Source organism: Sus scrofa, chromosome 3, assembly GCF_000003025.6.
Source record: "Sus scrofa isolate TJ Tabasco breed Duroc chromosome 3, Sscrofa11.1, whole genome shotgun sequence".
NCBI lineage: Eukaryota > Metazoa > Chordata > Mammalia > Artiodactyla > Suidae > Sus > Sus scrofa.
Genome location: NC_010445.4, coordinates 64,396,691 through 64,418,728, shown reverse-complemented (window position 1 = coordinate 64,418,728; position 22,038 = coordinate 64,396,691). Strand labels below are relative to the sequence as shown.

Below are 22,038 nucleotides of genomic sequence, written 5' to 3'. Positions count from 1 at the left end.
AGTTGATGGTGGTAGGCAAAGATTACGCTCCCTGAAATCTCTGTGTAAGTTCCCCAGCTAAAGTATAACCTGTGCGAGGACAAACACGTATACTAAACATCTTCTGATATCTCAAAATGCCTAAGTAGGGTGCCTGGTACAAGTTAGGGGCTCAGTGGTATTCTTTGAAACGCTGAAAGAATCATAATGCCTTCTACAGAGGCAGCACTCAATAAACGTTTGTGAAATGAGCAAATGTTTCATTTGTTTTAACACTTCGATCCTATTCTAGGCCCTTTTAAAGTCCAATCCCCATCCTCTTGGCACTCCAGGTCTCAACAAACCGCCTTCCAGTCACTGCCTTCACTGAAATGGTGCCCGGCCCTCCTCCTGCCACGCACCCTCCCATGCTCACCCTTTCTTTCTGCCCTGCAACCCTTGTCCCCTTTTCCCACCAGGACCTCTCCCGCACCTAGGGTCAGCTCTTGGTCTTCTAGCCGCTCACCGCGGCCCGCCTGCAGGATAACGCGGTTGTCATGGACACAGCACCTGCGCCCTTTGGCAATGCCCCTTCTCCGCTGCCCCCTCCCCCACCTGCGGCGCGGCCCGCCTGGCCTCCCCAGCTCCGCCTCGCCCCGCCCCGCCCAGCCCGCTCGGCACTTCCAAGGCCGCGCGCGCCCGTGGCCCCCACCCCCGCGGAGGCCTTGGAGCCGCGGGGGCCGCGGGGGCGCGCGAGCGAGCAAGCGGCTGCGCCTGCGCACTGGCCGCTTCCCCTAGCGGCGATCCGGGCCGCTGCCGCTCGCGCTTGGGCAGGACGCGGGGCGGGCGGGGGGAGGGGGGAGCGGCTTCGCATCCAGCTCCGAGTGAGGCGGAGACCCGGGCTGGCGGGCGGAGCAGGAGGCACCGCACCTCGGCCAGAGGCGGCTGCAGCTGCTGCTGCCCTCATCCCTGCCGCCGCTTTCCCAGCCCCTTCTGTGATTACCCTTCCAGCTCCTGGGAACCAGCGAGAAAGAGAAGGGCGAGAAACTCCCACCGACCCACAGAGGTGAGTCCCGGGCAGAGCATCCTCCATCCTTGCCTGCCTCCCTCCCTCCCTGTATCCCTCCCATCCTCTCCATCCTCCCCTCCCTCCCCGCTCCCCAACCCTCCCGCCCTCATCCTTCCCAACATCCCTCTCTCCTCTCCCCTCCTTTCTCCCTTCCAGCCTTTCTTTCATCCCTTTCTTCCTCTCTCCCAGCCCCACTTCCTTCCCAGCCTTTCTTTCTTCCCTGTCTTCCTTGCAGTCACTCGCCCTAGAGCGCAGCTCTTCCTCCCTTTCCTCTTGTCTCCATCTCTCTCTCTTTTTTTTTCTCCCTTTCTTCACCCCTTCCCTGGTGGGAGATCCCTTGCCTGGTACAACTGTCCGGATTCAGGGGTTTCCAAAAAATTGGGCTTATATACTCAGAGACACACTCTTGCACAGTGGATGCCCTGTGGATCTCTGTTATTTGGATTAAGGGTCAAGTTGGATAGAGTACTGGGAACTGGAAGGAGAAGAGGGTTGAGGAAGAATCTATGGATTTGTGCAGTATTAGGGTGGGGGTGGGGAGGGTTGTCACTTAGACATGTTGCCAACAACCCTCCACACACACCCCTTTGTAGCAGTTTTTTTTTTTTTCTTTTTTCTTTTCCTTCTGGGAATTACATATTCCCAGTGTGTGTCTCACTAATTTTAAATCCAGTTTTTCCTGCTTTGATTGTCTCTCCGAGAAGCCACGGGAGAGGAGAGAGGAAGAGAACAAGAGAGGAATCCGGGAGGGAAGAGGGAGGGTGGTGGCAGTGGAGGCTTGTATCCTTTTCCCCTAGGCCTTTTTGGATTGATATTTTCAAACCACCCGCCTAATATTTGGCTTGGAATTGAATCCTTGTGTCCTTAGTTCTATCACTAGCTGCTTCAGAGGCAGAAACTCTCTCAACTTTAATGTATGTGCACCACAGCATTATTTATGGAATGTTTCGGTTAGCATACATAGGGTAGATTGATTTGGGAAAACACAGAGCAGAAGAGTGGAAGAGATGCACTTTTGTTTATCATGAGTTAACTTCGAAAGGGGGACAATAGATAGGCAGTTTAGAGTAATGAGGTTATAGTCCACGGGCTTAGAAATATACCATTATGATAGGATTAGCTGCATTATAGCTTTAAGCAGATACCTTTACCCTTTCTCATCGACATCACAGAAACTGTGAAGATGTTTGAAGAGAAACATACTGTGTGTTTCTGTGTGTGGTTTATACCAATGGGGAAGTTGAATTAGCTCAGGGACCATTATTAAAAATTTAAACTTCCTATTTTTACCAAATTATATGTTTTTACTTTGCTTTCTTTAGTTTACACTTTAACTTTTTCTCATATATATCTATATGTCAATATAGATATATAGATATAGATAGATATGGTTATTTGGCAGTGTTCCCTTTTGTAAGCATTGCTGCTGAAAAGTTTATCGTATATGGTGGGACAGTCCTGCCTCAGAATTTTTAGTGTATTTTTTATTTTAGAGCGGTCCAACAAACAGTGTAACTCAGACATGGAGTATTTAAAAGCCTGTATTTTGTTCTTCCCGTACTCTCCTTAAAAGAAAACCAAACAAACAACAATCCCCCTTAATATCTGTAGAATAGCTCTGACTTATGTTCAATGGGTGTGTGGGGAGGGACTGAAATTAATGGTGGATTCAGTGAAGCTGCCAGTAAGAAACTATGCTGTGGAGCAAATTATTGATTTTGTCTTTTCATTTAAATTATTATATGCCAGTTGTGCAATGTGTGCTTTTGCATTTTATGGGAATGTAAAGTAGGAGTTGAAATGAAGAGATTTACCTTCCAAAGTGATTGAGTGCTGATTTGAAGAGCTGACACAGTTAATCATCTGAATCAATTTTGGGGAAGTGTGTGATGTTAGGAATGATGGACCCACCCCCTGCCCCAGCTCCCCTCGGTGGAAATGCAATTCCATTAATGGCTTGGCGGACTCTTAAGCCATGTGGCAGAAGCTTGGTCAAATTGTCAGAGTTACCAGCAACCTAATGCAAAATTGCACTCAACCCTGTCAGTATTTTGAGTGGTTACATTACTTAACAGTGAACACAATTGTACATAGGTGTGTTTTGTTGTTGTTGTCGTTGTTCATTTCCCTGTAGTGCCATGAAGCTAGTGAAAGACTTTGGTAGTAATTATATATGAATATAATATGATAGTTTTACCCGAATGTACTTTCCAACAGCTTTTGCACGTCTAGCATCTCTATGGCTCTTTCTTTGTGGAGCTTCATGGTTGTGTGTGTGGGGAGGATGCTGCCCCTCAGTCGGCTGTGCTTTTTCTTGATTGCAGTTTTGCTGTACAAAGTGATATGGGTGGATGCCTCTTTTTAATACTATGCTTACTATGGAAAGAAAGATACTTTTATTTGTCTCCTTTGTAAACATTCATCCACTTAGTGAAACAAAATTTATAAGGTTATTAGCAAATAGAAAACATTTGTTTAGAGCAATATTTTGAGGGCAACTTGAGTAGAATGAATAAAATATGAAACAGAAGCAGAATTAGTGTCTTGAAAAGCAGTCTGCTACTCTGATCATTATCCAGTTTACAGATACAGACTAACTTCCTGTGAGGAATTTAATTTCTTGAGGCTTCTGCTTTTAGTTGACTGGACATTTAAGCATGTATAGTACAGGTGAAGACCCAAAAGAACATCTTTGGAGTCTGTAGAACATATTCTGGAACATTCTCTGTGCCTTACTGGAATCTCTTAAAACCTGCTCAACCCTAAGCTAAGTGTGTGAGGTATTCAAAGATGTAAAAAGACACTCTCTTTTACCTTAGCTTACAGCCTAGTTGAGGTGAACAGGCATTTTCGTGAGGTCATATTTCACAGTGGCAAAGAACAAGATCTTTGGAGAGAGCTTTAGATTTGAGTGCATGCTCTGCTTAAGTAGTAAAGTGTTATGCCCTTGTGTATTATTTAAGTACTTTTGAGCATTTGAGTATTCTTTTTTTTTCCCCATTTACAAATTAGGAATTATGGTAGACCTCTTATTCATTAGATTGATATAAGGGTTAAATGTGCTAATCACAGTACTTGGCATAAGAATAAAAGTGTGTGCTAAGCTTTGTAATAATTAGGAGAAATGGTTTACAAACAATCTAAGACAATGTATGATTATTTACTGGAAAGACATGAAAAGCAAGTTAGTTTTTAGAGGCATTCTGAAGAGGACCCATGTTTATGTCACCAGATAAAAATTGTATCCAGGGGTAGCAGGACTGGGGCTTGGACAGAGGCTCCCAAAAATTCCAGGAAGGAATTTTTGCAGGGTGGGTACCACAGCTGGAACAAAAGCAGAGGGAAGAGCAGCACCATGTGTTTGGGAAAACAAAGTACTTGAATACTGGGGAGTGTATTAAACGGTATTAAGCTTACCCATTCAGAGTAATTACACTCTCACTTGGGACAAGACAGCTTGTGGTATTGTGGGTTCCATTTTATCACAGAATGTGCACTGACCAGCGGACCTTGTGTTAGTTCTTTATGTCATGCACAGCCCTACACTAGGACACAGAACTCGAGGTCTGTCACAGAGAGGACTCAGAGTATTCCACTTCTCTTCTTTAAACTTCAAGGCAGAGAAAAACATGACCTTTCTAAACAATCAAGATTTCATCTCATGATTATCACAACTCTCTCTTTGTTTTGCCTTAACCCAAGAATAATGCAGGACTATACCTTGGAGAATTGCAACTGTGATTATTTTATTTTGTCATATATAAAGCCAGTAATTGTTAGGGTAATTATATTTCCAGGAACTTTATTTTTACTTCATTGCTGACTTTTCCTTGTTACCACAGAGTTATTTTCTTCTTTTTCTTCCTCCTCCTCCCCCTTCTCTCCCGTCCTCTGGAGTTCAGGATTATTAATGATTCCAAATGGATCATGTTTTTTCAACTGTTTAGTGGAGACTCGGGTGAGGACAACAGAGGGTCTGTCTGGAATTGTGCATTGAACAAGTTAAAGATCTACTCCGTGTGGGGTGACAGTTGCTCACTGGCTATGTCTGTTGATACACCATTATTTTGGGCTGGTGTTTATTAATTATTTTGAAATGTATATCTATGGAACATATATCCAACAGCATAAATGATTTGAATTGAATTATTTTATCAAATAAGAATTTCCAGAAAATTGTGCTTGCAAGTTACAAGTGTCAGTGTTGATAGTGCTCATGCTTAATCTGTTTTTGCCAGACAGTTTCATTTCTTTCTCCAAAATAGTAAAATACCCTTCTTAAAATCATTACTACTATTTTTTGGGGGGCCACGTTTGAGGCACATGGAGGCTCTAGAGAACAGGGATCAAACTTGTGTCACAGGCAGACCAAGCCACTGCAGTGACAGTGCTGGCTCCTTAATCCACTGAGCCACACAGGAACTCCCTTATAATTATTTTAGGTAGTTATAACACTACGCAAAATTGTTCTCATCAGTATTATCTCAAGATATATAGTTATAAATGTGAATGTATTTCTAAAAGCTGGAAGTTAACAGACCAGAGACTGTAGTATTTTTATTTTTCATTTTGGAAGTTTTCTTAATATTCTGATGTTTTAAAGACGCAGCAGATCCAAGTAAGACATTTTCAGATGTATCACTTCTAGTTACTTTTATGTTAAAGCACCAGTGATTTTTGACAAGCTACTTTCCTTGAAAAGGAATTTTTACCTTGGAGATGAATTCTAATCCGACCACAGATATGCATTCTACTACTTTTTGCGATTGTTACTTGTTACACATTATAAAAAACAAAGTGATAGTCTGAACTTATAATTATATAGGCTTTTATTCCTCCTTATTTAAAGGCTGTATCTGTATATACAACTCTTAGACGTTTATTTTTCCGATGTGAAGACAAGTATGCATTAGCGGGAGTGAAAATTAAGCAACAGTGTTCTCTATAAATTAAAGCATTGACCTTAATTTGTAGAGAACGTGGAGAATTGGAGTAAGGATGATACAAAATTAATTGATTTTGTTTCATCTACTGAGCTGAAAAATTTATAATTGCCTATTCAGTTAATAGGACACTTTAATATGGTCATATGTGTATACTGGTGTACACATATGATTTAGCAGATGTATTATGAACAACATAATACATCTGCTAAATCCAAGATTTTTTTTTTTTAATGGTGTCTTGATGGTTCACAACTAAAGCCGTGAATTCTTGATGGGGATATGTCAGCTCTCCCACAACATACTCAGAAACCACAATGACTCCATAAAACCAAAGGATCTGATGTTCCTGTCTGAGCAAGTGGGCTTGTTGCCCACTGTGCAACAAATAGAAAGGCCAGTGCTAAGGCAGTGGTCTTTTACAGGGAGAAAAGTCTTTAGTGCTCGTGATTAAGCAAGGCAACAGGAGGCAAAGCTCAGATCTGTCTCCTCAGCTTTTGAGTAGGGTGTTTATTTTGGAAGTAGGGATCAAGAGGGCTCAGAAATGATGGATAGAAAGTAAGTATAAATTTCCATGTAAGTTTCAAGAGTTCTCTGGGCAGCAGGTTCAGCTGCCCTTTATGCCTCTTCATGGGTGGTGGGTATAATTTCAGAGAAGGGGGGCAGGTTTTCATTCTAGTCCCTCAATGCCCCTGTGGGAAGCGCTGTCAGCAATGTCTTTCTCTGTCCTTGGCTTCTCTGATACATTGCAAAGTAATCTTGGTGTTTTCTGTGTATCATTTTGTTTCTATTTTGTTTCTACTATATGGACCCTGAGCTGTAAGGTACAGAGGTTGGTTCATTCCCATCTGATTTTATTTGTGCTGAGACAACAGTTTGGTGAGAATTGAGTCTTACAACTTTATCTTAAATTCATAGAGCCTGAGGCAGTAGTTAAATACAATCAATGCATCTTTTAGTAAGGAGGTAGACATGTCCCTTAACTACCTCAGAAAGAGCCAATTGTCCTCAAGTATTTCTGAGAAGGGGTGTCCCACAGCTGTCCCAAAGTTTTTCAGAATTTGCTGCTGTGTCTTTCTTCAGATACAATTGATACTTTTGATACATCAGATACATTTGATACATTTTCAGAGTTTGCTGCTGTGTCTTTTCTTCAGATACATTTGATACATCAGATACATTTGGTACATTTCACATTTTTCTTATTGATACATTTCATATATTTTTTTTCTTAATGTTAAAAAATACTTGGTGGCTCAGTGGTTGACTAACCCAGCTAGGAACCATGAGGATGCTGGTTCAATCCCTGACCTTGCCCAGTGGGTTAAGGATCCAGCGTTGCTGTGAGCTGTGGTGTAGGTGTAGAAGATGTGGCTCAGATCTTGCATTGCTGTGGCTGTGTGTAGGTTGGCAGCTAGAGCTCCGATTCGACCCTTAGCCTGGGAACTTCCACATGCCGAGGGTGTGGCCCTAGAAAAAAGCACACACACACACAAACAAAACCAAAAACCAAAAAACTTACAATGCAAGCCTGGAATTCTGCTCCCAGGTGAAATGAAAACATGCATAAAGACTTTTACATGAAAATTAATATCAATGTTGTGGAAATATCAGCTGCCTCTGTACACTGATGCCACATAGAAACACAGAGGCGGAGCTGGAGGAAACAGAAAAAAATGGCTTTAATTGCCAAGCAAATAGGGAACATAGGCTAGTACCCAAGGGACTGTGCCCTCCTTGGAAGGGCTAGTGAGAAGTCTTATAATGTTCAAGGAGGAGGGTTTGATCAGCTCATGGACATTTTCCTGATTGGTTCATGGTGAGGTAATTGGAAGTCAGTGTCAACAACCTTCTAGTTCCAACTGGTCTGGAGTCTACATGATTGTAGGCAGCATATAGTTGACTTCTTCCACCTGATGGGGGCTTCAACACCTGCAAAACAGCACAAGGGGCATTGCTCAGAATATTAGCTATAGTTCTGCAGGAAGAAGTAAAGGTCCTTGACTTTGTCAAATGGCTAAACTATTATTATTCTGTCTTGCTTGTTTGTTTTCCTTTTTCTCTATTTTCTCACTTCTCCAATTACATTGACTCTTTGACTAAAGTTTTTCTATAGACAAAGAGGCAGGCAGAGGACATGAATGTGGATCCACTCTGGGAAGGTCTCACAGGGTCCTGCTGGGTTATAGCAGCTTTGCTCATATTAGCTTCAAACTAAAAACAACCCAAACATCTCCATCTTAAAAGTTACTTTTTTGATGTAGGAAGAAAGCTGTAATATATTTTACTCAGAGATGGGCTGTTTACTGTATGTAACCTGGCAGCAGAGGAAAGAGAATGTGTTCAAAAAGATTCATACTAATGACAAGAAATGCAGAGGATGGCGTCAGATCTCAGGTCAGCTTCCCCTCTCTGCCCTTCTCTCTGACCCTCTGTGTCTGGTCCCCATCCTCAGCATCTGTGTTATGGCTGCTCTGTTCTGGGCACACCATCTTGCCTCTGTGATGCCTCTTCTAGAAAAAAACGAGGAAACTTTTGCCAAAATCCTCCCTTAACTTCTGATCTCACTGGCCTGCTGTGGATCCCCAATCCAGTCAACAGTAAAGGGAAGGAAAATTCCATACAGGGTAGATTTAGACTAATGAGAATCCACCTGCTGGGGCTGGCATGGGGTCAGCTTTCCCCCAAGCTCCAGGCTGTGTGGAGGAGGTTAAGGGGATGGCTGAGCTCAGTGGCAGTTAGTTAAGAAAAAGGGGAATGAATGTTGGGTCAGCAAGCAACTGTGTTGGTTACAACTTGATTTAGAATGTCTACCATGATAGTCTCAGTCTTGTGGGAAAGAGGCTGAAGCAGAAAACTAGAGTTGTAGTTGCAGCTTGCTGTTGTGCAAATGTGTACAAAAGCAGTGACAGAGGTACTCTTGGAAAGGAGGAAGGGCAGAGTTTAGATCACAGCTTACAGCATGGACTGAAGGGGGAAGGGTCTAGATCTAAGGGAATAATTGAGAGTTGGGCAAGCATACAAATAGTGACAAGCAGAGTCAGGCACTCTGGGGCCCGTGGAGTTGGGACAGGAGGCAAAAGTCAGTGCTGGCAGTAGTCTGGAATCCAGACAGGCAAACTCGATTGCAGTTTGCCCATCTGTGAAATCAGGACCTCAGGCAAAAGATTTTCATGTTTTGCTTGCTAAGGCAGAAGCTAAAACAGTAATTATTCTCCTTCTTCTTTCTTTCTTCCTTTCTTTCATTTTTTCTTTCTTTCTTTTTAAGAGGTGTCAGCCACTTTAGATTCAAACTGTGTCAAGGATAGAAGCCTACCTTTTTTTTTTTTCTTTCTTTCTAATATTTCCCTGTTATAATCCTAGTCCCCCATTAAGTCCTTGATAAATGCTAACTAAATGAATTACATCTCCAAACTCATTCTATCTTTGAACAAACCTACAAAGCTTCTGGTTAAACAAATATGGCAGTCTTCCTCCAATACTTTCTTATAAATTATTCAAAACACAGTTTTAGGGGGACAGAGCCCTAGATCCACATAGGAGGATAGAGTCTTGACCCCACCAGTTGACAATCTAGTAGATGTGAAAAGTATCTGAAGTGCCGACAGAGTGTGCATTACAGTCTGGTACCGACTTCCCAGGGGCTTGGATCTAAAGTCCACGCAGACCCCAAATTGGAAACATTGCTTTAGCAAGGGGAGGGGGGTGACAGATGGAGGAGGGGGTGATCTTGTGTTAGTCCTTTTTAATTCAGCCCAGCCTTGGTCTGGGAACTGGGACAGGGCTGAGCCAGCTGGAAGATGGGATCAGTGAGCACAGCAGTGGGAGAGGTGAAGTCACATCCAGGAGAATCGAAATTGGGATGCTGATAACTCCTCAGTAGGCAGCTGAAAAGTGAGACTGAAGTGAAGGGGAGAGGCTGGGAGTGGAGAAATATTTTGGCATTGTCTGTATAAAAGTATCTCAAGAATGCAATCACAGGAGAGACACTGTTTCAAAAAGAACATGTTTTGTCTTGACGCTTCAACAATACATGCCCATTGTGGGACATCTAAAAAGCAACCAGAAAAAGAAACTTTAATGTAAAAATTACTGCGGTCCAAGTATCCAGGGAACATTTGGCGAATTTCTAGCTTTTTTCCCCTTTGAGTGTATCTGAATTTATCATGTAGCGGTCTTTTTAAAGCATAGCTGAGATATAATTTTGTCCTATTTTTTAAAGCATTTCCTGGGATAATAGATATTCTTCTTCCATATTAATTTCTGTGTAATGTTACATTAATTGAAATTTAAGTTTCCAGTTTTTGACTGTCTACAGGGATGAAATGTTTGGATCCATCTGCCTTCAAATATGGGCTGTGTCATGGGCAGGAGGTTGACTTTGGGGGCCCGGTGAGAGTGCCTTAAAGATACAAATGGTCAGTGTTTGTGTAGTAAGATATACATCTATGTGTAATATTTACCTAAATGGTAACTGGTATTATATTTCTCATTTTTCCTTCACATACAGCTTAGCTGGTAACATGAATTAATCACTATTATTTTTTCACAGATGCCTATTATTTTATAGTGTGATTATACCATGGTTTATTTAATACTGATGTTTTCATAGACATTTCATTTGTTCTGTTCTTTTGCTATTGCAAACAACATTGTGGTGAACATCTTTTTTTTTTTTTTTTTTGTCTTTTGTCTTTTGTTGTTGTTGTTGTTGTTGTTGTTATTTCTTGGGCCGCTCCTGCGGCATATGGAGGTTCCCAGGCTAGAGGTTGAATCGGAGCTGTAGCCACCGGCCTACGCCAGAGCCACAGCAACGCGGGATCCGAGCTGCGTCTGCAACCTACATCACAGCTCATGGCAACGCCGGATCGTTAACCCACTGAGCAAGGGCAGGGACCAAACCCGCAACCTCATGGTTCCTAGTCGGATTCGTTAACCACTGCGCCACGACGGGAACTCCATGAACATCTTTATATCAATTTCTTGCCCACATGTACTAGTAATTTTTTTGTGAAGAGTTGATGGATAACTGTAATTTTGAGTTATGAAATATGTACATTTTCGACTTTAATAGTTGATGCTTATTTGTTCTTCAAAATAGTAGTACTAATTTATATTCCATCAGCAGATATGAAAGGTGCATATTTCCTAGTTTTTTATTAATGCATGATAATTTTAAACTTAGAAAAGTTTAACATTGAATAGCAAAGAATGGTATCTCTTTGTCATATGAATTTGTTTCTCTGGTTTCTAGAAAGGTTGATTATCTTTTTGTTTGTTTTTTGGCCTAATGTTTTGCCTTTACTGTGATGAATATGTTCATATCATTGCCCATTTTTTTCTTGTGGATTTTTACCTTATTTTAATGTTGGTTTCATTTATTCTCTGAATATAAAAATTGTTGTTAAACTGGTGTAACTACTGTAGCTTAGAGTATGTTGTCATATGCAACAAGTGATGATTTTTCTTTTTCCAAAGTTCCTTATTGATTTTTGTAGTTTTCTTTTTCAGAAGGATATGATAACCAGGTTATCAAGTTCATAAGTAACAGCTTTGATATTTTAATTGATATTATATTTAATTTAAAATAATTTGAGGGAGAGGTGACAACTTTCTAATTCACAGTCTTTCCATTGCCATGTCTCTCCATTTATTAAGGACTTTTTTGTTGTGCCCTTTAGTATTATATATTGTTTTCTTCTTAGAAAAAAAGTTTCTCATTTCACCTCAAGTTTATTACCATCTTGTTTGTAGCTTCAGTTGATGTTTGGAAAAGATTTACTTTTATACTTCCTAAAAGGGTATTGATGATGTAGAAATTATTCCTTTTGATTTTTATATTTGGTTTTAAACCCAGTCACCTTGTTGAAATACTTTATTCACAAAATTTGTTTTTTCTGTTCTTTTTTTCTTACCAGCTTTTAGGACTTCTTTATATCTTATGATAGCAATTAATGGTTCAAATAATATATATATACACGAAAATGATAACATAATACTTTTTCCTTTAGTTGATTTCTAATTTTAAATAAAAATATTTTGCTTCTAAGTTTGATTCAGTATGAATGAGTCATTCTTCATATATGAAATACTGTAGCCTAAACACACCTTTTTTAATTCTAAATTATTATCAATGTTTGTTTTTTCATAGTAACCCAAATACCTTGTTATACTTAATATCAATATCAGTACATTTTTTAACCTTTCTCTTTGGAGTAGTACAGTCTACTCACTTCCAGATAGTCACATAGTGTTTTTCTAGACCTTTATGAATATTTTGTATGTGACCCTTCAAATGCATGGACTGTGTTTTTTCTAGATCTTGGACTGATTTGAGTGATCAGTGTGCTGATGGTGGTGGTAACATGCTTATATAATGCTCATGATATTAAACTTTAAACAATATATGTAAATGACTTTATTCTTTGGCTTCTGATATTTTAAATATTATTCTGTCTTTATTTTCATATTGAAGCTGTTGTGTGCCTACTGTCTCCATCCTATAGGCAGTGTAGTTTTTTAGAAATGTATAAGTATTAAGATAGCAACCAGTTCAGCACCACTAAGAAGCTTTGGAATTCTCCAGTTCTTGCCCAGAATTTAATTTTTTGGCATCAGGTCTTCTTTTTCAAACCTCAGGGGAAGCTTAACTTTGTTTTTACTTTCATGATCTTTTATCATGAAAAATTATTACTTTGAATGGAAACACTTCAGTGATTCTGCAAATTGAGAAAATGGGCAGATTGCCTTGAATTATAATTATTCATCAGGTCTAGGCTTTATGCATATGTATCAGTATTGATTTACCATTAATGAACCCATCACTTTAAAATGCTGTGATCCACACTAAGATATTGTAAATAGATGATATAAATTTACTATTGATACTCGGATTTTTTTTGGGTAGAATATTGAGTATGGTTGTAAAATTAGCAGCAAGTGGGAAGTTATGATTAATAGAAATATATTTTCATTAATACTAAATCAGTAAATCTATTCAGAATTATGGCTAATTTATAATAGTTCTGGGGTTTTTTTAATAAAGAATTACACAAACAAGTATGAGTAATGTAACTAATATCATAAGTTTGAAAAAAGATATCAGTGAGCAGCATATACTTGTTTTCTATTCTAGCCTGCCTGAATAATTTGATATATATCTGTTTATATGATGAAATTTTTTATTCCTGGCTTCCTGTGGGAAGAATTTTGTTGCCATTGCCGTTAAGAATAGCTGACCTCTTAAACCTAGATACATTTTTATTTTCACTCAAGTTACAATTGCATTGCAGAGTTGTCCTTAATGACAAATTAATGTACAGAAGTAAATTTTTGAGTATTTATTTAAACTATTTTACATCAAAATTGGTGAAATTAAAATTTTATTAGCTAGAATGCAAACTTTGAACATATTTCATTTCTAGTCTTGCTTTCTTTTTCATTTATTTATTTTTTTTAGGGCTGCACCTGAAGCATATGGAGATTCCCAGGCGAGGGGTTGAATTGGTGCTACAGCTGCTGGCCTGCACCATAGCAACAGCAATGCAGAATCTGAGCTGCTTCTGTGACCTACACCACAGCTCACGGCAACGCCAGTTCCCGACCCACTGAGTGAGGCCAGTGTTCGAACCCACATCCTCGTAGTTATTAGTCAGATTCATTTCAGCTTAGCCACAATGGGAACTCTTCATTTCTATTCTTCTTATAATTATAAAATAACATATGTTACTCTTTCATCTTTCATTCAAGAAAGTGCAACTGTATAGTAATATGAAAATATTAAAGACTTGTATACAGAAAATTCTGCCTGTAATTGGAAAGAAATTGAAGAAGATCTAAAGGATTGTAAATTGTGTTCATAGATGGGAAGACTTAATATTGTTAAGATGTTAGTATTCCCCAAATTAATCTATGGAGTCAATACCATTCCTTTTTTTTTTTTTTTTTTTTTTTTTTTTGTCTCTTTAGGGCTGCACCAGTGGCATATGGAGGTTCCCAGTCTAGGGGTCTGATCGGGGCTGTAGCTGGCAGGCTACACCAGAGCCACAGCATCGCCAGATCCGAGCCGCATCTGTGACCTGCACCACAGCTCTCGGCAATGCCGGATCCTTAACCCACTGAGTGAGGCCAGGGTTTGAATCTCATGGTTCTTAGTCAGATTCGTTTCTACTGCGCCACGATGGGAACTCCTTGGAGTCAACACTATTCCTATTGAAATCCTAACTGCCTTTTTTTCTGAAATTGAAAAACAATAATAAAATTTAGGTGGAAGCAAGAATAGCTAAAAACAGTTTTCTTAGAAGAACAAAATTTGAGGAGTCTTTCTCAATTTCAAAACTTACTATAAAACTACAGTAATCAAAATTGAATGGTGCTGGTGTAAACATAGGTAGATTCATGGGATAGAATTAAGCATCTATAAATAAATCCATATATTTATGGTCAATTTATTTTTTAACAAGGGTGACAATTCACTTGGAAGAAAAGTAGTCTTTTCAACAAATGGTGCTGAGACAACTTAATATTTACAAGCAAAAGAATGAAGTTGGACCCCACATCACCCCATATCATATAGACAAAAAAAAAAAAAAAAAAAAAACCTCAAAATGCACCACAGACCTAAATGTAAGAACTACTTATAAAACTTTTAAAAGAAAATTTTGTGTACCTCTTCATGCCCTTGGATCAAGCAATCAATTCTTAAATAGGACACAAAAAGAGAAAACTAGATAAATTGGACTTCATCAGAATTAAACACTTTGGTGCATCAAAAGACACCAACAAGAAAAAGAAAATACAGCCCACACATTGGGAGAAAATGTTTACAATCATATATCTGGTAAAAGTCTAGTATTCAGAATATACAATTTAATGATAAAAAGACATGAGGTCCTGTTGTGACTCAGTGGGTTAAGAGCTTGACATAGTCTCCATGAGAATGTGGGTTTAATCCCTGGCCTCCATCAGTTGGATAAGCATTGCAGCAAGCTGTGGCATGGGTCACAGATGTGGCTCAGATCCAGAGTTGCCATGGCTGTGGCATAAGCCTGTAACTGCAGCTGTGATTTGACCCCTAACTTCCCTATGTTGCAGGTACAGCCATAAAAGGAAAAAAATAAAATAAAATAAAGGGCAAATACCTAAATAAAAATGGGCAATGATTTGAATAGATATTCCCCCAAAGAATATGTACACATGGCAAATAAGTGCATGAAAAGATGCTTGGCATCATTTATTAAGTAAATGCGGATCTAAAGCACAGTCAAATAGCTGTAAACACCCAATAAGCTGAATCTATTCAGAAAGAAGGACACGGTCAATTGTTGGTAAGCATGTGGAGAAATCGGAATCCTCACAGATTGCTGGTGGGACTGTAAGATGGTGCAGCCTTTTGGGGAAACTGTTTGGCACCTCCTTAAAAACAATTACCTGTGACTCAGCAATTCCACTCTTAGGTACATACCTAAGAGGAATGAAAACATCGATCCACACAAAACCCTATACACCAACATTCATAGCAGCATTACTTGTTATAGTCAAAAAGTGGAGCAAACTGATGGCCATCAGTTGAAGAATGGATAAACAGTGTGGTCTATCCATACGTTGGGATGATATTCAGTCATCATTAAGAATAAGCAATAATACAGGTGAAAACATGAATAACCTTGAAAACATTATGTTAAGTGAAAGAAGCCAGGCACAAAAATATCATATATTGTATAAATGCAGTTTTGTCCAGAGTAGACACATAGATAGAAGAGTGGTTTCCAGAGTTGGGGAAGGGAGGATTGGCAAATGAATACTAATAGGTATGAGTTTTCTTTTGGGGATAATGAAAGTTATGGAATTAGATAGTGGTGATGGTTGCACCTACTGGTTTTGCATGTACTAAAAAAAATCACTAAATTTTATATTTTAAATTGGTGAAGATCATGGGCATGTGAATTATATCTCAAAAATGTAAGGCAAGCAAGTCAAATAATTATTTGTGATTTTTTTTTCCATTTGGAAGTTAGAAATTACCCCTTGTCATAATTTTAAACCATATATTTTTCCACAAAAGATGAACTGAAAGCTTATACACATTATAGCGTAAAATTTTACTGTGTTCCTGCAATCCTGAAAAAGTCATATTTTACTTTGAAGGTGATATTTAACTACTGTTCTCACATCTAGCCATAATATAGCTGAAAAAATGTTTTTAACTTGCCTTTTTAGATAAGATACCCTATTTAGAATACCAGGATGAGTGAGACATGATGTCTACCCTTAGAACATCTAATAGTAAAGTAGAAAAGGCAGACTATAAACAAAAAAACTGAAGAATAGTTAGTTCGATAAGGAGTAGAAGTATAGACGAAGTACTAGATAGAAATAATGAAGGAATATTTAAGATCAAATAAAATTAGAAAAAGGTTAAGAGTCACCTTTGAATGGAAATGAAAAACATGTAGAAGTTTCTCATAAAGAAAAATTAGGATGGGAGTTCCCTTCGTGACTCAGCGGTTAACGAACCTGATTAGGATCCATTTTGATGGGGGTTTGATCCCTGGCCTTGCTCAGTGGGTTAAAGATCTGGTGTTGCCGCGAGCTGTGGTGTAGGTCAAAGATGCGGCTTGGATCTTGAGTTGCTGTGTCTGTGGCATAGGTCAGCAGCTGTAGCTCCTGTTGGACCCCTAGCCTGGGAACTTCATATGCCATAGGTGTAGCCCTAGAGGGAAATGTTATTCTCCCTTTGAATACTTGGTTCAGTTTTAATGTATTTATTTGTCTATTTGTTTGTTTAAGCCATTCCCCATGGCATGTGGAAATTCTCAGGCCAGGGATTGAACCTGTGCCACAGCAGTAACAATGCCAGATCCTTAACCACCTGGCCACCAGGGAACTCCTGGTACAGCTTTTTGCCTAGAACATAGAGAGGCAAAGAAAGGCAGATTGTAAAATTGTGTCTGCATCTGTTCATTGCTTCCACCCATGAGATCTCTGGGTTTTGACAGCCAGTGGGAGGAAGGAGGGCAAGAGATGGCACAACCAGCTGGGAGATGAGGTCTTCTATGGCCCAAACTGTGGGATTTCAGCAGTCATGCAGCCTGGTTTCAGGGGCCCCTGGAGCTTAGCTGATGATGAAAAGAGGCAATGAGAAATGGCCAGATCAGCAGCCAAACAATGACCCCATGACCAGTGCATGGTTTGCTGAGAAGGCTGCCTGTGGTGTTAGATCTGGTTTCCCTTCATCCTCATTTTCGAAATTTAGGCCAGCAGAATTTTCCTTTTAGTTACACTCCTCATGACTACACTACTAATCGATTATTGGCAGGGATGACGTTTTTAAAATATAGCTTGTTAAATGAAACTGTAACTCATGAGTTTAGTGGTTTGTGCAGAATATGATCTCTCAGTAAAAGAGGGAAAAGTTCTATGTCTTGGTAACAATGTACTTGCATCTCTAGCAAAAATAAAGGTGTATTTCTGATAATGCCCATACAACCTGCAGAAATAGTTTATCAGTAAAGAGGAAACACCTCTCTGTATATCTGGCCCCTGCCAAATTGTTTTCACACCGTTGTTCTGTGCACAGGCAGAGCAATTGTGATTTTACTGTGGGAAGTGGAGGTGAACCCTCCATCAGTTGGTTTTCCCCACCTTTTTCTCAGATGTGAAGAGTTTCCCAAGTGTACAGTGTTTCTAGGGGGAAAGGCGATCACCAGATGCTGTCCAGAAGTCAGGGACGGTCACGACCAAGGAGCGGCCCCTGTATTCGTTTAATAAGACGTGGATCTTATGTTCAATTTTTGGCAAAGTAGCTTCGGGAAAATGAAAAATAGAGATCTGAAATAGTATGGAATTAAGGAGTGACTAGGAAGAAAGAAACGGGGAAGTTGTGTGTTTCCAAAGTGGTTTGACACAGTTGAATGCTGAAACACAAGGGAGGGGGCAGTATAAAGAGAAGGCTGGTTTAGGTTAGTGTGTTTTGTTTTCGATGGAGCAGCTTGAACATGGGAAAACATCCAGGGTGAGAAGTTCATTGGCAAATCAATGTCCTAAAGATTGTAGAAGTCAGTGAGTTTTGGAACGTTACCACCTTTTAAAATTTTGTGCATCATCTGCACAATTTCTATGATTTCTACCTGATTGCAAAGCCTAAATTAGGTAAAACTTGAGAGGGGGTGTGGAAAGAAGATGTCAATTATGCCTTGCTTTATATGACAGATAAATCGCTGAAGTCGATTTTGTAATTATCATTACCTTTTGTAAATCACAATCATAAGAGAAGTTAGAATTTAGAGAAATCCTTTCAAAGTTTCCACTTTGGCCTTTTGTGAAGTTAACACTATGTCTTATTTTTATTTTTTAGTTAATAGATATTTTCATATAGTTTGTTTAAAGAGAAGAAATGACTTCCATATGCTTTTTGTTCCATTATCTCATGTCTCTCATGTACAGCAAGACAACTGATAAACATTAAAATGCAAGATAGTTGAAGTTCTTAGTTCTTACTTTGAAAAAAAATGTCGAAAACATTAGGAGTTGATCCTCCGACATGAAAAATAGGCACTGTTGCCAAACTTGGAAAATAATCAAATGTTATGGTTTTGCATTTATATACCTGCTAATTAGGAAGTTAAATGATATTTCCATGGCAACAGAAACAGTTTCCTTGCACATTTGTTTTATGCCTGCAAGAATACACAACAGGAGGTCCAGAAATGGTAGCCTAAGGTCCTCCACAGGCAAGGTGTATAGATATTGACATGTAAGTGTGCACACAGAGGGTGTTACTGCATTTCTAAAAATGCTATTTAAATTGCTAAAACCTTAGTAGTAAATATTTTAAACATTAACTCACCAAGTGAGTATTAAAAAGACCAGAAGGACTTTCCTGAAATGTGTCACATACACTGGATTTGGAAAATGATTTCTCCAGTCTCAGGAGGTCTCCCACTGTGTCATGGGATCCTGGGAAATGCTTAAGTAACCAGTTTCTGTTCTACTTCTCTTGAAATGGCCAGTGTTAATGGATAAACAAATGTGGTCCTCTCAACCTTCTTCATCTCAGGAAATAGAATTATAGAGGTGGACTCAAATCCCCAGGGAGTAAGTCTGCCCTGGAGGTTAGGGAGTGATTTCACAGTTGCTTGCAAATAAGCTTTTTGAAGCTTTCTGACCTCAGTGAATTTAGGTGGGTGAGAGAGGATGCTCTCTTGTCTTACTTGTTTCTAGCCTTTGTCCCAAATGTATATTATTATTGTGTTATTTTGCAATCGTACTACTGTGATAGAATTAAATTTAAAGATGATTCTGGATGCATCCATTGAATGTACTTCAATCCTTTTAAAATTGCTTTCCTGACCACATTCCCCTGGTTAAGTAATTGATTTCTTTTCACCATCATTGACTATTCTTGACATATGAACTTTCTAAACTCCTTTCTCTTGCTGGTTACTGATGACAGATTTTGAACCATCCAAAAACCTCCAGGCTGTTGCTTAATTCTACACTGCCCTCCTGTCACATCATTTAAACCCCTCCATCTCTTTTTTCTCTCTCCTTCTATCTCCCACCCCCACTTCTTTTCCTGAGTGTCATTTCTCCAATGTTACATCTCCTAATCTTGACACACACCTGCACCAGATTAGTTTTTTATAATTCTAATTTTCTTTGCTGAGTAACATTTGGTGTGCTTCTGTGGCTGCCAAATTAAATCTAAGTACCTTAGGTTGCCACTCAGAGCTCCCGTGTTCCAAACTCAAACTTATATTCCAGAAAGATATTCCCATGCTCCTCTGTGTGAATCTTCTGTGCTGGCCTGAGGGTAGCATTGCTCTCTCTCTCATTTAGACCCCCTTTCTCGTTTACAGGCATCTAGACTCATTTTCTGTCTACCCGTGAAACAATCTGCGTGTTCTTTAAGTGCACCTAGTATGCATCCCCTCTTCTTGATGACCCTCTATCTGAGTTCTTAAAATGGTTCTATCTCACTCTCGTCTTAACTTCTAGATCCTTTTTTGGTACCCCACCTATGTTATGTCTTATCTTAGATTTATTGGTGTATTTGTTGTCCTGGCTCCATATCCCACTACACAGCCTTCACACTTGACTGGCTAAGTTCTATTCATCTAAGTTTCCTTTTCTGTCTATATCAATAATTTAGTGTATGTTCAGTAGATACTGGAGTACTTTAGTGAACTGAATGAATTTAAATATATATATACTATTAAAAGACATGAAGTGAATAGACGATAAAAAGTTGTATAAAGTTGAGGGTATCTGGAAGTGTCAACTTCATAACATCTAAAATGTTGACAGTTATTCTATGAGAGGAAAAGGCAAACAACCTCAAAAGCAAACAACAAAATGCAGTTGAATTGCATTTAAATAGCAGGCACCCAGAAACTAATGTTCATTTGGAAAAAAAAAAAAAAAATCCCTCTAACACCCTACCCTCTTGTGTCCAATCCTGCTGGGATAACTGGAATCTTGCAACAGACATCAGAGGAAATACTGATCTGAGGCATTTGTAAAGCGCTCTATTAATTTTTTTATTGTTGCACAAATAATATTATAGGCAAGGAACTTTTTCTAAAAAGAGAAATTGTAAACCTTGTGTCACCATCGTGGTATATGCATCATTTGAATTTCTGTGTTGCCTTTCAGGCTTGTTCATGCTCATTTTTAGTATGATTATAATCACAGCATGCGTATGGGTTTTGTGTTATTTCAGAAATGTATGTGTAGTCTCTTATTGCTATGTACATTTTGTTATTCTTATTTAATGGCTACATATTTCCTTGTATTTAAAAGTACATAGATTATTTCTGCTTCTCATTTGCAAACAATTTAGAAATGGATACCTTTGTGTGCATAGCTTTCTATTAAAAAGTCACCATAAAAAATCTTAAGACTTCAGATTTGAGCTGAAGGCTTTAGTATTTATGGTCATATTGTTTGCTGTAACTTTTGGATCAGTTTATATAGCTTCCTGCAGTGTTTGATTATATCCAGGCCTTCCACTGTCATACTAGCAACAGATATTCTATTCAATTTAATTGACATGATACAGAAACTTGTGAAGAGGCATTTTTATTCTACAAGCTGATATAGATGAAAATTCACTTATTATAAAAATAATTTACAGATAACTTTGGCTCCTCTTAAGCCATGACCATCTAGATGTGGATATATTTGTTTTATTACTGATAGTGCTTTTTGTCCTGAGCCACTCATTTTATTTTTGATACTGTGCTTATTTTCCCCAGTTTCTCAAATATAGCATTGCTCATCGCTTTGTGATAGCTTCTAAATTATATTTTAAATAGCTTTCCATTTGTGTCATGAAGGTTGTCTCCTCTTGAAAAAAAAAATACCAGGTTTTGGAGGAAATTTTTTTTCCATTTCTGGACTTTTCTGTTATCTCATTATAGCTGATTGGTAAAAATTAATTGATAATTCATGAAAAATTCTTGCAAAAATAACCTGGAAAGAAATATATATGACCATTTATTTGATAGTAAGTAGGAAAGGCTTTTATAAGAATAAGAGGGAAGGAATTTAAAAGTAAACAACTGAAAGATTAAATATGATACACATTTTGGAGTTCCCGCTTTGGCAAGGTGGGTTAAAAATCTGACTGCAGTGGCTCGGGTCAGTGTGGAGGTTGATCCCCAACCTAGCTCAGTGGGTTAATGGACTCAGCATTGCCACAGCTGAGGTGTAAGTCACAGTTGCAGCTTGGATTCAATCCCTTGCCCATGAACTTTCATATGCCATGGGTGTGGCCATTAAATTTTTTTTAAAGGGACATATTTTTTAAATAGTAAAACAAAAGAAGATAAAATAAAGTAGTAAACTATACATGCAAACATTTTGAAATATTTGATGCACAAAATCTTAATCTGTTTCATCGTTAATGGTCTCTCAGAGATCAGTAAGTAAAAAGCCCCTTGTAGAAAAAAAATGGATAAGCTTTTTTCCCCTCAGTAGATCAGTTTTTATAATCGTGAAAAAAGAAGATGTGTAATCAGGAAAACATGATAAAAAGAACATAAGCCTGGACAGTTTGCAGTTGTA

The 22,038-nt window shown here is 38.8% G+C and overlaps 1 protein-coding gene across 4 annotated transcripts in view; it reads left to right on the top strand.

Moving 5' to 3' along the window:
* CTNNA2 (catenin alpha 2) overlaps positions 739–22,038 on the top strand; it is a 1,212,918-nt gene continuing 1,191,618 nt past the window's right edge. For all 4 annotated transcript variants that reach the window (XM_021088202.1, XM_021088201.1, XM_021088200.1 and 1 more), the window contains exon 1: positions 739–1,024. The gene's annotated coding sequence lies outside the window, so the exon portion shown is untranslated. The remainder of the gene's footprint in view (positions 1,025–22,038) is intronic.